We start from the raw sequence: 12,849 nt of genomic DNA on the forward strand, positions 1-12,849 counted from the left end.
CCTAAGGAACCCAAAAACGGATGGAAATTTCCCATATGTTTATATGTACGTGTGTGTGTTCGGTCTTGCAGTACTTTTATCTCAAGAACTACTACACCGATTTTGATCAAACTTGCTCAGATTTTTTTCTATGCATGAGGCATTGATGCCATTCAATTTTCAACTTAAAAGGTCAAGGGAATGAGACTGTAGAGCAAGATCACCCTCAGCATTTCGAGATTTCGCTGTTCATGTTTTTCTTAAGCACATTTGTTAACAATTAAAAATAACAATATTTGCAAAAAAAAAAATTTTTTTTAAATCGCATTCCCACCCCAAAAAAATGTTGTTGAAGTCGTCTGCTCTGCTGTGACGTCACAGGTGAACACGGTGGAGTTAAATAAATTAATTATATTTAAAATGAAATAAGTAACTCTGTCTGGTTGGGTTTCGAATTCGATTGGCCGGTTGACTAGGTACTTGGTGCGTTAAGCCTCGGGGCTACACCAGTCTACCGATCGTACAAGCAAAATTTGTTTTGTGTAAGTTGTGAAATTACATTAGTTAGTGCCGGCCGTTGCCGCTAGTATCGTTACAACCGCGCGAATTAATTATGATATGCTCGCGCGCTTTAGTTAGAATCATTCAATTAAATAAACGAAAAAATATTATATTTAAATAAAATGATAAATATTTTAAATTGTTTGTGTAAGCCGTACATCAGAAACAACCCATAGCTGCAGGATTTTTTGTATTATCAGTATTTTTCCCTCGAGTTATATTGAAATGAAATAATAAATATTAGGAGGCTACTTAGGACCATTTATAGCATACAAATTAAATAACTAAATTCGCATTTCATTTATTAAGTAGCCATCATCATTATTCATTGTAATAGACTACCACAAAATAAAAAAAATACAAAACAAAGTTGTACAAAAAAGTCATAAGTCTGAACATTAAGAGTATCGAATTTCACATTTATTTTTGTTTTCAATTTATAAATACAGATAAAATATTTTTAATAGTTTCTTATTTATTTATAGTTTTGTTCCTTTTTTAATTTATATATTTTCTGGATAATATTTGGAATAATTCAATTAAAATAACTAACAATGAGTGTATAACAACAAAAATGCGTATTACTTTCTTTATATTTCCTTCTTTTAAACGGTTGTTGTGTGTAATTTTAGTTATTTATTTCAATAGCTCATTTAGTTGTTTATTTAGTTTAGCTCATTTATTATAATCTTATACGAGTATATTACATATATGCTAACGAACGAATTTATGATACAAATCGGTAATTTATTATTATCTTTTTAAATTAATAATTTAATATTTCCATTTAGTTTACTATATATATCAAACTGTTTTATTCAATGACTGACATAATTCTATTCTAACAATTAATTAAACAGCCGTGCACTTGTCATTATATGATTGGTTATAATATATTACTAACTCCTGTTTTATATAATATGTTTAATTTGAATAAATAAGACAGATAGGTAGCTTTAAATATGAGCGACTAGGTAGAAGATTTTTCAAATAATTAGATGCTGGAATTATTTATGCAATGTAATAAATTGTCACTGATATATTCATTATAGATTAAGTAAGTTATGCCACGTTTAAATGACTAGGGACAAAATAAAAAGTATTCTGAAATTAAATAAATTAATTAATACAATTAATTATTACATATTTTAATAAATAAAATCGCCATGACATTTCTATTAAAATAAACCTTAATACAATTTATTTAATTTTTTTCTTTTTGGATATACAAACGGCAAAACTTGAAAAAAAATTTCAACCGTTAAGCACAGAAAAATTAAATGTAGCAAATGCGCTCTAGCTTCAGAACGATCTCTTTCTCGGTGTGAGATTATTATACCCCAACTTTTCAGGAGTTTTTCATGTGCGGCGAACAACTCAAAAGTTTTAAGTAAGATTTTGACACAATCTTTTAAAACAAATTGGAAAAAAAACTGACGTAAAAACTTTGTGCTAAGAGAACTGTAATCAATGTAATGCTGTTTAATGTTTTTTTCTAGCTACTTTGAAAAGTACTGCAGTACTTCTTAAATAATTGCTCAGCAGTTAAACACTAAAAAAATATAATTTATTAAAAATTCCCACATTAAAACAACTTATTTTTCACCACGGGACCACTACTTGGGATGGGCTTTAAATTGTTCTGGTTTCATTCCAAAAAAAAAGATCGTTTCGATGTTAGAATATTTATAAATTTAATTTTTCTATGTTTAACCATTAAAATTTATTTTAGGGTTCCCATATATTGTTATTATTTGTATATAAAGATGTGTAAAACGAATCGGGCCACAAATATTTTTTTAATTTTGACTTACAGTAATTAGTTATAAATAAAATAAAAAATGTTTAATTTACTTTTCGTTACGCGGCACACAACCAGCCGATAGGAGAGTTCGTCCCATACTTTGCCCAGTTTATCTGGAATAATGGAAGCACAGCTGCTTCAATTGTATAAATTGGGTAGATCAGTGGGTAACGGAGACACATACACAAAATCTTTTACAAATCCCCAAAGGAAAAAAACACATCGGGTGACCTTAGAGGCTAGCGCAAACAAACTCTGTCATCGGGTCCATGCCGACTGATCCAATGGTCGGGGAATATGATATTAAACTGATCCCGTACAGAATTATGCCGGTGAGGAGACACACCATCTTGTCAAATAAAATTCTCCGATTCATCTTCCAGTTGAGGTATCTACCCAGCATATCCAAATAAGCAACTCCTGTTAAAAAGAACACTTACCTTCGGGATATTGCACAGAAAACATTTAATTTTTCGGAGTTCCTGTCACATTATAAAAATTCATGGGGGTTTGTGGTCCCCAGATACGAACATTATGTGTGTTAACTTTTCCACAAGGTGAAATGTTATCTCATCTTTTAAACAAAAAACTATCAATAGTCGTCATATTTATGCTGCAAAATTTCGAATGAGAGGTCGGCAAGCACAGTTTAATCGGTTGGCTTCAAACCATTAACAGGCAAATGGAATGGACGCATGTGTAACCGTTTTCTTAAAGCATTCCGCACTGTTATCACCGGTATCGCTAGTTCGCGGCTGGCCTTCCTAACAAATTCTTTTTTTTTATACAGGAAAAACTCTCTAACATGTTCAAAATTTTCTTCAGACACCCACGCTCTCTTCTCTTTACACAGACATCCGGTCGTTATAAACAGATTATGTCGTCGACGAATATTATTGTCACTTGATGGATCGGAATTAAACCTTTCTATTTAACGCACGTTGAATTGTAACTACAGATTCACCATTTAGCAAACTGCAAAACACAAAGGTATTCTGTTTGCGAAACGCCATATTATTTTTGCAGCGCTGTTAAGCGGAAAGATAAGGAATCAATGTACGGCCATACGCGCAAGTAAAACTGTCCTTTCTGCTTTCTTATTCTAGCCTTAAATCAACACTGTACACCTCATCCGTGAGATATTGTAACAAAATTAAAACCCCGATATTTTTATTGTACATTTATTTAAATATGTGGTATATTTGCATAATATATACAGTACATATTATATATTTTTATGTACTCTGAAAATATTTTGTTTAGTGACTAATCTTTACACTCATATCTCAGTATAAGTAGTATTTCTTATTCAGTATTCCTTATTCACTGAAGGGGAACAGAAATTAATTCACCGGTAGAAATTTCGGCGTTGCGTCGTAAATTTAACTTGCCCAGGAACATTCGTCAAATCCTGGGCAATGATAAAGACGTTTTGGACCGGCTGTTTTTATTTATCGGATGTGTTAATATTTTACATACCTTTTAACAGTGTTAAAATTATGATTTTTATTTTTTCTGTTAACCGAGAAGGAGCCTTTTATACTTCTCCTAGAGTTTCTTTTAGAGTTATTTTATTTTTATATTTATATTTTAGTTTTATATATATATATAACTTTTTTTCTGTTTTTGTTAGTGATTATAATTAAATTTTAGTATATTAGCTGTAGTAGTAGTTGTATGTTTTTGTGTTCAATATTTTGTTCTTTGATTTTACTATTTAATTTAATTTTTAATTTTGTTTTTTAATTTCTAGTTTAAATTATTTTTTTGTTTAATATTTTGTTGTTTAAATTTTATATTTTTGTTTCCCAGGCGATGATAACAATAAAACCTTTTTCGCCCCCCCCAAAAAAAAACAAAAAAACAGAAATTTTAAATTTTCTTTCAAAAAATATTAATTTGTAAATTTTTTATACAATATTAACTTTCTTTATAATATCGGGTAGACGAAAGTCGGGTTCTATTTTACATCTACAGTCGGGGCACAGTAATCTATGTTTAAGAAAAGATGACATCAGTAATAAACATTTGCTGGATTTTCTACAGTTCCGGCCTAGCAAAACAATGAAATCCAGTAATAACATGTTAGGAATGAAGCTTTTAAATAAATTGCCTATAAATTCTTAATACTTACCCTTTTCTAGCTGCCGTCGAGTTCTTAAATCCCGTTGTTAGAAGGTTGTTCTACAGTCTTCTTGAATTCACGAAAATGAAAACAGCTGAAATTAAATTTTGTTTATCAGTAACGTTAAACTGTTTCAGTGTCAGAATTTTTCTTTAATTAATTTATTAAAAATTATCATTGATATTAAATTATAGTAACCAGAATTTATTTACACATTTTTAATTTAAGTTTTAAATGGTTTTTAATAAAATGTTTTAAGGTTTTATAATAGCATTAATGTAATTACAGTTTCGTTTTTCGTGTAATATTTAATTTTAAAAAAATTATTTTTACATTACTTTATAATTTTTGTTTTAATTTAATTTAATATTTGTAAAAGATTTTTAATAATCTTTTTTTACATTTTGTTTTACCCACTTTGTTTTACTTTAAAGCGCCGTAATAAAATGCTAAGCTATTATTAAATATTATTTTGCCTATGTATATTCTGTTCTGAAGTATTTCATCTCTTGCGGCTCACTCAATAAATCAGAATGAGTGTTCAAGGTACAGAAATGGGCTATTCATTGTTAGAAGCCATGTATACTGAATTTAGTAAATTAAACAAAATTTTAATTTATCGTTGTGTTTACATTTATGAACGTGCAGTTTTGCTAAACAGAAGTGTTACTTATTCTTTCAAAATAAAGAACATCCATCTCTACCAAACCGTACTACAGAATTGTTTTCTCAAACTCAACACAATATTTGGGCTTATGAGAAAAGCCTCTTTACAATTTCTTTGTATTTTTAATAAATTAGCAAGCTATTTAAAAAAAAATTTACACATCAATTTATTTAAAATTCAATTAAAAGACTGCCATAAAAAATATATTACTCTCTCGATGAATTTTTAAATAATAGTAGTTTAAAGTTTAAGACACTGAATTTTTTATATTCCGTTCAATGTGTACAGTAGCCGTACGTAATGATAAGCTTGGATAATCGACCCACCGGGTTGGTCTGGTGGTGAACGCGTCTTCACAAATCAGCTGATTTGGAAGTCAAGAGTTCCAGCGTTCAAGTCCTAGTAAAGTCAGTTAGTTATTTTTACACGGATTTGAATACTAGATTGTGAATACCGGTGTTCTTTGGTGGTTGGGTTTCAGTTAACCACACCAGGAATGATAAAACTGAGACTGTATAAGACTACACTTCATTTACACTCATACATATCATCCTCATTCATCCTCTGAAGTGTAATCTGAACGGTAATTACCAGAGGCTAAACAGGAAAAAAAAGCTTGGATAATCAGCCCGCATGTAACTGCTATAGTATTGTTCTCTGAAAAATTGGCACACCATGATTAAGAGATGAATATCTGTTAGTAGTATAAAAATGCTGGAACTGTTGTTTACGAAGCGATATATTTTTGCCTATTTGCAATAAAAAAAAGTTACATCATGTTTCAAATACAAAACAATTATTTTTGTTTCTCTTTTGCTTTTCCATGAATATAAAGTTCAGTTCTGTGGTTTTGCCTCTCGGTACGGTTCTTTTAACGTGTGTCGTGCATTTTGTTGCATAGTCAATTAAAGTACGATACGATATTTTGTAAAAGGTTTTTATCTTAATTTACGGTTCAAACATTTTAAAGCAGTTCGTTCACGTGAGAATAGTTATGGATGAATTTAAGTCTGTTATGAAAGGTAAAAAACGTCGAATACAAGCGCGAAATTGTAAACAACGTGTACGATTTCATGAAGGATACTTTAGCTGTAGGAAAATTAAAAAATGACAAGCATTTAATTGCTACACAGAAGTGTAAAGAGAGAACTACAGGTGTCTGTGGCATTTCCAGAACTCAGATTTAATGCCTAAAAAATAAAAAATAGAACTTCTTTGATGCGAGGGCCCAGAATGTCCGTTCGTCACCCTGAAAAAGAAAGAAACGTTTTAAACCAGTTACCGGATTAGATGATTTTTGATAAAGGTGTATTTAAGCGAACTGTGAATGAATTTCACTCAAATATATTGGAGCTGCCGATAAATAGTTAACAAATCTGTAAAGAATTGAAAATTCAGATTAATTTTAACGACAGTGAAACAAGTTTAAGAAAAATTTTGAAAGAATTAGGTTTTAATTGCCGCAAAACAGAAAAATAAAAGGAAATTTTAGTTGAAAAACATGATATTAGGCAAAAAAGGTTCATATTGCAAGCAATCAATGATTTTAGAAAATGTAACCGAGCAGTCGTATACTTAGATCCTATGTTTTATCATCTCATTCAACGGCAAAATCATGGGCTGACGACAGCGGCGCAGGACTTCATTTACCAATAAATAAAGGTGAACGTTTATTTATAATTCATGCCGCAGGAGAAATGGGCTTTATTCCAAACGCAATGTTAACTTGGACAGCCAAATCAAAAAGTGATGATTACCATGATAGCATGAATACTAAAAATTATTTCAAATGGGCTGTAGAAATATTAGTTCATAACTTTCCTTCTGAGTGTGTAGTAGTTACTGTCAATTCTCTTTATCATAAAACCCTTTCTGAAAAACTTCCAGTGTCTTGCTTGAGACACTGGAAGAAAGAAAGACCACAGAAAGAAACATCATTTTTCATTTTCGCACCACAATTGTATGAACTAATTAAGTTGAACAAAAGTAACAGAAAACGATACCACTTTGACGAATTGTTGGAAAGAAGTAGGCATCAAGTTCTGCAGCTTCCACTTTACCATCCTGATTTAAATTAAATCCAGATGGTATGGTCAGAGGTAAAGAAACATGTTGCGAGCCACAATACAACAGAAGTGCAGAAATGGTCAAAAGTGCAGAAACTGTGTGAAGATAAAATGAATTCGATGAGTGACGAACACTGGAAATCTTACTGTGAAAAGGTTAAAAAAAACGAAAGCGAATATTGAAGTCAAGAATCGTTAATAGATTTTCCGACAGAATCTTTCATTGTCCCTTTATGTAGTGACAGTGATAACAGTGTCAATTACTCTGAAGATAGTGATGACAGCGTTCTAGCTGAATTAAACGGATAATTCATATTCCAGTAAGTAATTAAATTTACAGTAATAACCATCTATCGCAATATTTACCGTATAATTAGTTTTAGATAATAATGTGTCTTCCGTTATTTTAACATTTTACAATATGCAGTATAGAATTAGACAACTGTATTTCATTTCAAAATTGTTGCAATCATTTGTTAAAAGGAGAACAATTTGAAAAAGGAGAATGGAGATACTAAGAGCGAGAAACTTGTTTTTACGTCGGGTAGTAATCGTCGTCACTTCAAGTTCGCCGTTACTTGGCGGCGACTGTCCAGAAATATGTGCTTGAATAAAAAATACTTCCATTAATATGAAATTATTTTGCAGTTTTTTTTCACATCCAGTATCTTCATATATTTACCTCAATATTATTTCACGTATTTATATATTAAACTAGCATCCCCGTCCTGGCTTCGCCCGCGCTATATGGTTGGTTACTTGCGTTTCACGTCGCGATCAGGGAATATTTAGTGGTTAGCGGATATTTTCTGGTAAGTTTCAAAATAGTTCGTCTCCATCTTACAAATATTATATTATATTATATTATTGTAACTAGATATCCATACGAGGCACGGACGGGTGAAAATGTATTTTGCCGTTTCTTAGCGTTACCCGACAAACACCACTAGGAGGTGGCCGTACTTTGTTTCTCATTTATTAAATAAAATTTTTTAGTTATTTTTATTTTAAGTTTTTTAGTCAAGTAACCGGAGGCAGATGCAACCATTCGCTTCGAACGCTTAATTCGACATTGAAAAACGTGAACTAAGGTAAAAAATTTCGAACAATGATTGCAAATTTTCTTCATTTCCAACTATACTAAACGAGATATTCAGTAGATTTGAGCTTGCAAACACTTTTAAGATAAATATCACATTTTTTGAATTAAAATGCTACTATTTTCGGATTTTTTGAATTTTATTATTTTAAGGGATAAAAAACACAAATTGTTTTTTTTTTTTACATTTTTGTTGTTTTATGCCACCGCTATTGAAGTCTTTATGAGATTTGGTAGTATTGTGGTGGTATTCTATGTTTGAAATTCTGATTATGTACTTCGGAACAAAACCGCGACGGTAATCTAAAAACCAATTTAGTGGATCCTGTACTGACCAAATTGTTGCTTTGAAAAAATTACAACACACTGATAGTTTTTATAAAGTGAACAGGCTTTAATTTTTATTATTATTCTCACAAGAATGAGTTTAATGAACATAGAGGTGTTCAGAGGGCAGAGCCCTCTGACTGCTATGGGAAATGCTACAGACCATATAGCACAAACGGAGATGCTGGTACATATATAAAACATTTTTGAAATTTATATTGAAATGTTGATTTTAATTAAAAATTATGATTTAAGAAATAAATTTTTGTATAAACATATATATCATACAATGTCTGTTGATTTTATATTGGTCTAATGAGAAACAAATATTTATTATTAAATAATAAACTGATTTACTGAACGTTATATGCTGACATAATGATAATAAATTATCTTCCAACCAGAAGTGAAAGAACTTTCACATTAGGTAATTCATAACAAATTTTGTATGGTATGAAAAATCCACTGTTTCGAATCTGGAAGCCTAGGAGGAAGACAGAAACATTACCACTCCGCCATGGGGATCAGATAAGAAACTTGTTGAATTATGTTTAATAGGGTTTGACATGACAACAGTGTGCATTTTTTTAGTTCAAATCATTTAACCATTTTTCAAAACACATTCAAAACACGTCATTTGTATACATTTACTAAAAAAATCTAACAACACAAACCTTGTTCTGTTTTGGGTCGTAATCACATCAACAGACCAAGGTTTGCATTACTCCTGAAATGCTAAAGTATGTGTTTTGAAATGTTGAATGATCTGAGCTATGATACACCAAGCTGTCATACTAAATTCTGTTAATGATGATTTAAAAATTATTATTAATCTTCCATACAGTGAGTGAATTATTTATGACTTCTATGAAGTTCATTAAAATAAGACCTGACTTTCAAAACACTCAGTTTATGAATTACAGCTTTTTTCATAAACGAGAATTTTAAATGTGATTTTGATAAGTTTATTAAAGTATGAATAAAGCAAAATAAAATTACACTAATCAACACAAAATTTGTATCTAACATGTTACACCACTTTTCTCACAGTAATTTGGTTGCAGATTTCAAATATTTTACTGAAATTGTGTTACCATGTAAAGGTTTTATGTAAATAATAAATTTGTAAACGTTTTTGTAATAAACTAATTTTGATCAACTACTGGCTACAATTAAGAATAGTTTCTGTATTTTTACTTTTAAACAACTTTTAAACAATTGTAAACAATTTTTACTTTTAAGCATGTATATGCATACATGCTTAAAAAAATAAATAAATATGTACACTGATATATACAGATATATCTGTATGATGACACCATACAGACATCTGTTGTTGCCTATTACAAAGCTTAAAATCTTATTCAATCTAGCTTCACTTGTCTATACTGTACGTAGTATTTCACAGAATTATTAGTGTTTTGCTATATTTTCATTGATTCTTTATAATGCAAAAGTGATTTTACTCATTTTTATTTGCTACAACATGGCTTCTTCAAAAGTTTGTGGATCTTCAAATCATTGACATAACAATTTTTGTTATGTCTGTGGTAAATGTACTCCCAAATCTCAAAGAAAGACTATTTCTGAATTGATAAAGCAGCTCATAAATTTTATTTTGATTGTACACTCAGGGATCAAGGTAAAATCTGGGTACCTCATGTTATTTGTATATAACATTCAATCTGAATGTTTTATGCAAATATATGAAGGAGAACGGATGAGCCACGCTGTTTGCTGTACCAATGGTTTAGCATGAACCTAAAGACCACTTCGACTACTACTTTTGTATGACAAATATTTTTGGATTTTCATTTAAAACAGAAAGTTCATAAAATAGCAGATGTATCCACAGCAGATGTTTCCTATACCTGTATCATCATCTAATCCAACCCTGCCAGAAGAACAATCTGAAAATGAAGCAGATGATATTAGAGGATGTTGAAGAATTTATTCATGTATCTGATAAGAAATCTCCTCATTTAATTCAACTACATAAACTTAGTTTTTAGTTCGTAATTTAAAGATATCAAAGCAGCAAGCTAAACTTCTGAGGTCTAGACTGCAACAGTGAAATCTTTTAGTGGAAAAAAGAAAAATGTTACTACAGTTTAGAACATGAAATAAAACTCTTTCAACTTATTTTACAAAATTTTTCAAAATTCATTGTGCATTTGTATTGATGTTGATGGCCTGATGAAAGAACTTGGAATTCATCATATTCCTAAAGAATGGTGTCTTTTTATCAACTCTTCTAAAGTTAGCATGAAAGTAGTTTTATTGAATAATGGTAACAAACAGCCATCCATTCCATTAGCTCATGCAATAAAATACAAAGAGCGTATGTGGAAAGTTTGCAGAGACCTGAAAGTGAAAGTTGTTTACTTCTTAGTTTACAAGCTATGTTTACAAAATATTGTTTTCTTTGACTTCGGGATAGTCATGATACAAAAAGTCACTGCCAAGTAAAGAACTGGCCACTGCAGCAGAACTTTGTGGCTGATGAAAAAGGTAAAGCATTTATCATTAATTGAGAGTGGTAAACTCAAAACTGTTATTTTTAAAGATATTTCCAGTGATTTAGAATTTTTGAAACTGTTATTTTAAAATTATATTAACGTATTTCAATTTACCTGTGTTTGAATAAATAAAAATTTAGTTGATTTAAACAAATTTTAAATGAATGTACCAATAATAATTTGCTTTAAATATTGATTTTACATTGACTATGCATTTATTGGTAAATAAATTCTGTCTAAATCATATGTATCTAAAAAATTTGATTTATTACAAACATTCTAACAGTTTTGAATTCAGCACCCAAAATTAGTTAAAATAACCATGTACAGTTCTAGATACTTGAACATTTTTTTTTATTGACGAGTGTTATTAACATTATAATGTGTACTCCTGAAGTATAGTTTTAACAACTTGACAGCCATGCCAATTTTTCGAGTCTTTGTTTAACTGGCCATGAGATTTCAGCTGGGGTCTCACATAATATCAACAACAGGTGATATCACATTTGAAACATCATGCACTGCTAATTTGTAGGACAAATAAACTCCACATGGCATCTCATTTTGCATTTTTTCTATTTTAACTTTTTTGCCATATTATAACTTAAAAATTGATATACTTAGCATCCTATTACATTAACTTTTAATGAAATTAATAATTTTATAATTTTTAGGAAATAAATATCAGGTTTTAATGCTTAAATTTGAAATTTATTATTTATTAATAAAAAGCTAAAAAAGTTATAAGCTAAAAAGAATTGTTATGTTACATGTTAGAATGTTCCATCAAATTTGGAAAAAAGTATGGTCTGTGACATTCCAAGAGTGCCTACAAAGTGCTCAGTATGTTTAGTCTTCTATTGTCAAAATTGATTTTTTTTGGAACATGATTAAAAAAAATGATATTTTTCTTTCATTTTTATTTATTAGTTTGTAGTAATTATTATTACTAGATAACAAAGCTCATTGAATTATAATGCAAGTACTTTGTTTATTTGTAAAAAGTGAGCAGTTACAAATTTCAACTACCAAGAATCAAAGGAAACAAATAAAAATCAATCCTGTTGCAAACAACTAGCAAGAATCTTTTAGTAACAAGTAAATTGTATCAATTTTAAGTAAGAAACTATACGATTAAGTTTAATTAACCAATAAGATACAACTTATGCAATCTATATCCTATTTTAAATGACATATAAAATATTATGGAATTCTTATTTTATGGAAAAATTCTAGTAAAAAAAAAAGTGAGCCGCTGGAAGACCATGAGATTCCATTTAGGATCTCCCATCTTAGGGCTATAAAAATCAATTATATTGCTTTCCTAAGATATTAAAAACAACTACATAAAATACTGAGTTATTACTTGCCCAAAACATACAGTAGCCAGTCGGGAACAATTACATTTTTTTAACTAGCCTGTTACTGTGGGATTTCATGGCAGTCAAACTGTTAAAATTAAAAATTCCAATAACAATAGGTTGAGTTCAATACATGGAGTTGAAAATATTTAAAAAATATATTTTTAAATGCATTCCTTTTAATTCTTCCAACTTAAATCTACATTTTAATATTTATTTTGGTATGATAAATTTCATTAAATTAATCCTGTGAACAATTTATAATGTTTTTATTATTATTAATTTAATGAAAAACCCTTGTTTTTGTTAAAAAAAGAAGCATAAAAAATATTTTAGAGAAA

This window comes from Lycorma delicatula, chromosome 5, assembly GCF_047948215.1.
Source record: "Lycorma delicatula isolate Av1 chromosome 5, ASM4794821v1, whole genome shotgun sequence".
Classification (NCBI taxonomy): Eukaryota; Metazoa; Arthropoda; class Insecta; order Hemiptera; family Fulgoridae; genus Lycorma; species Lycorma delicatula.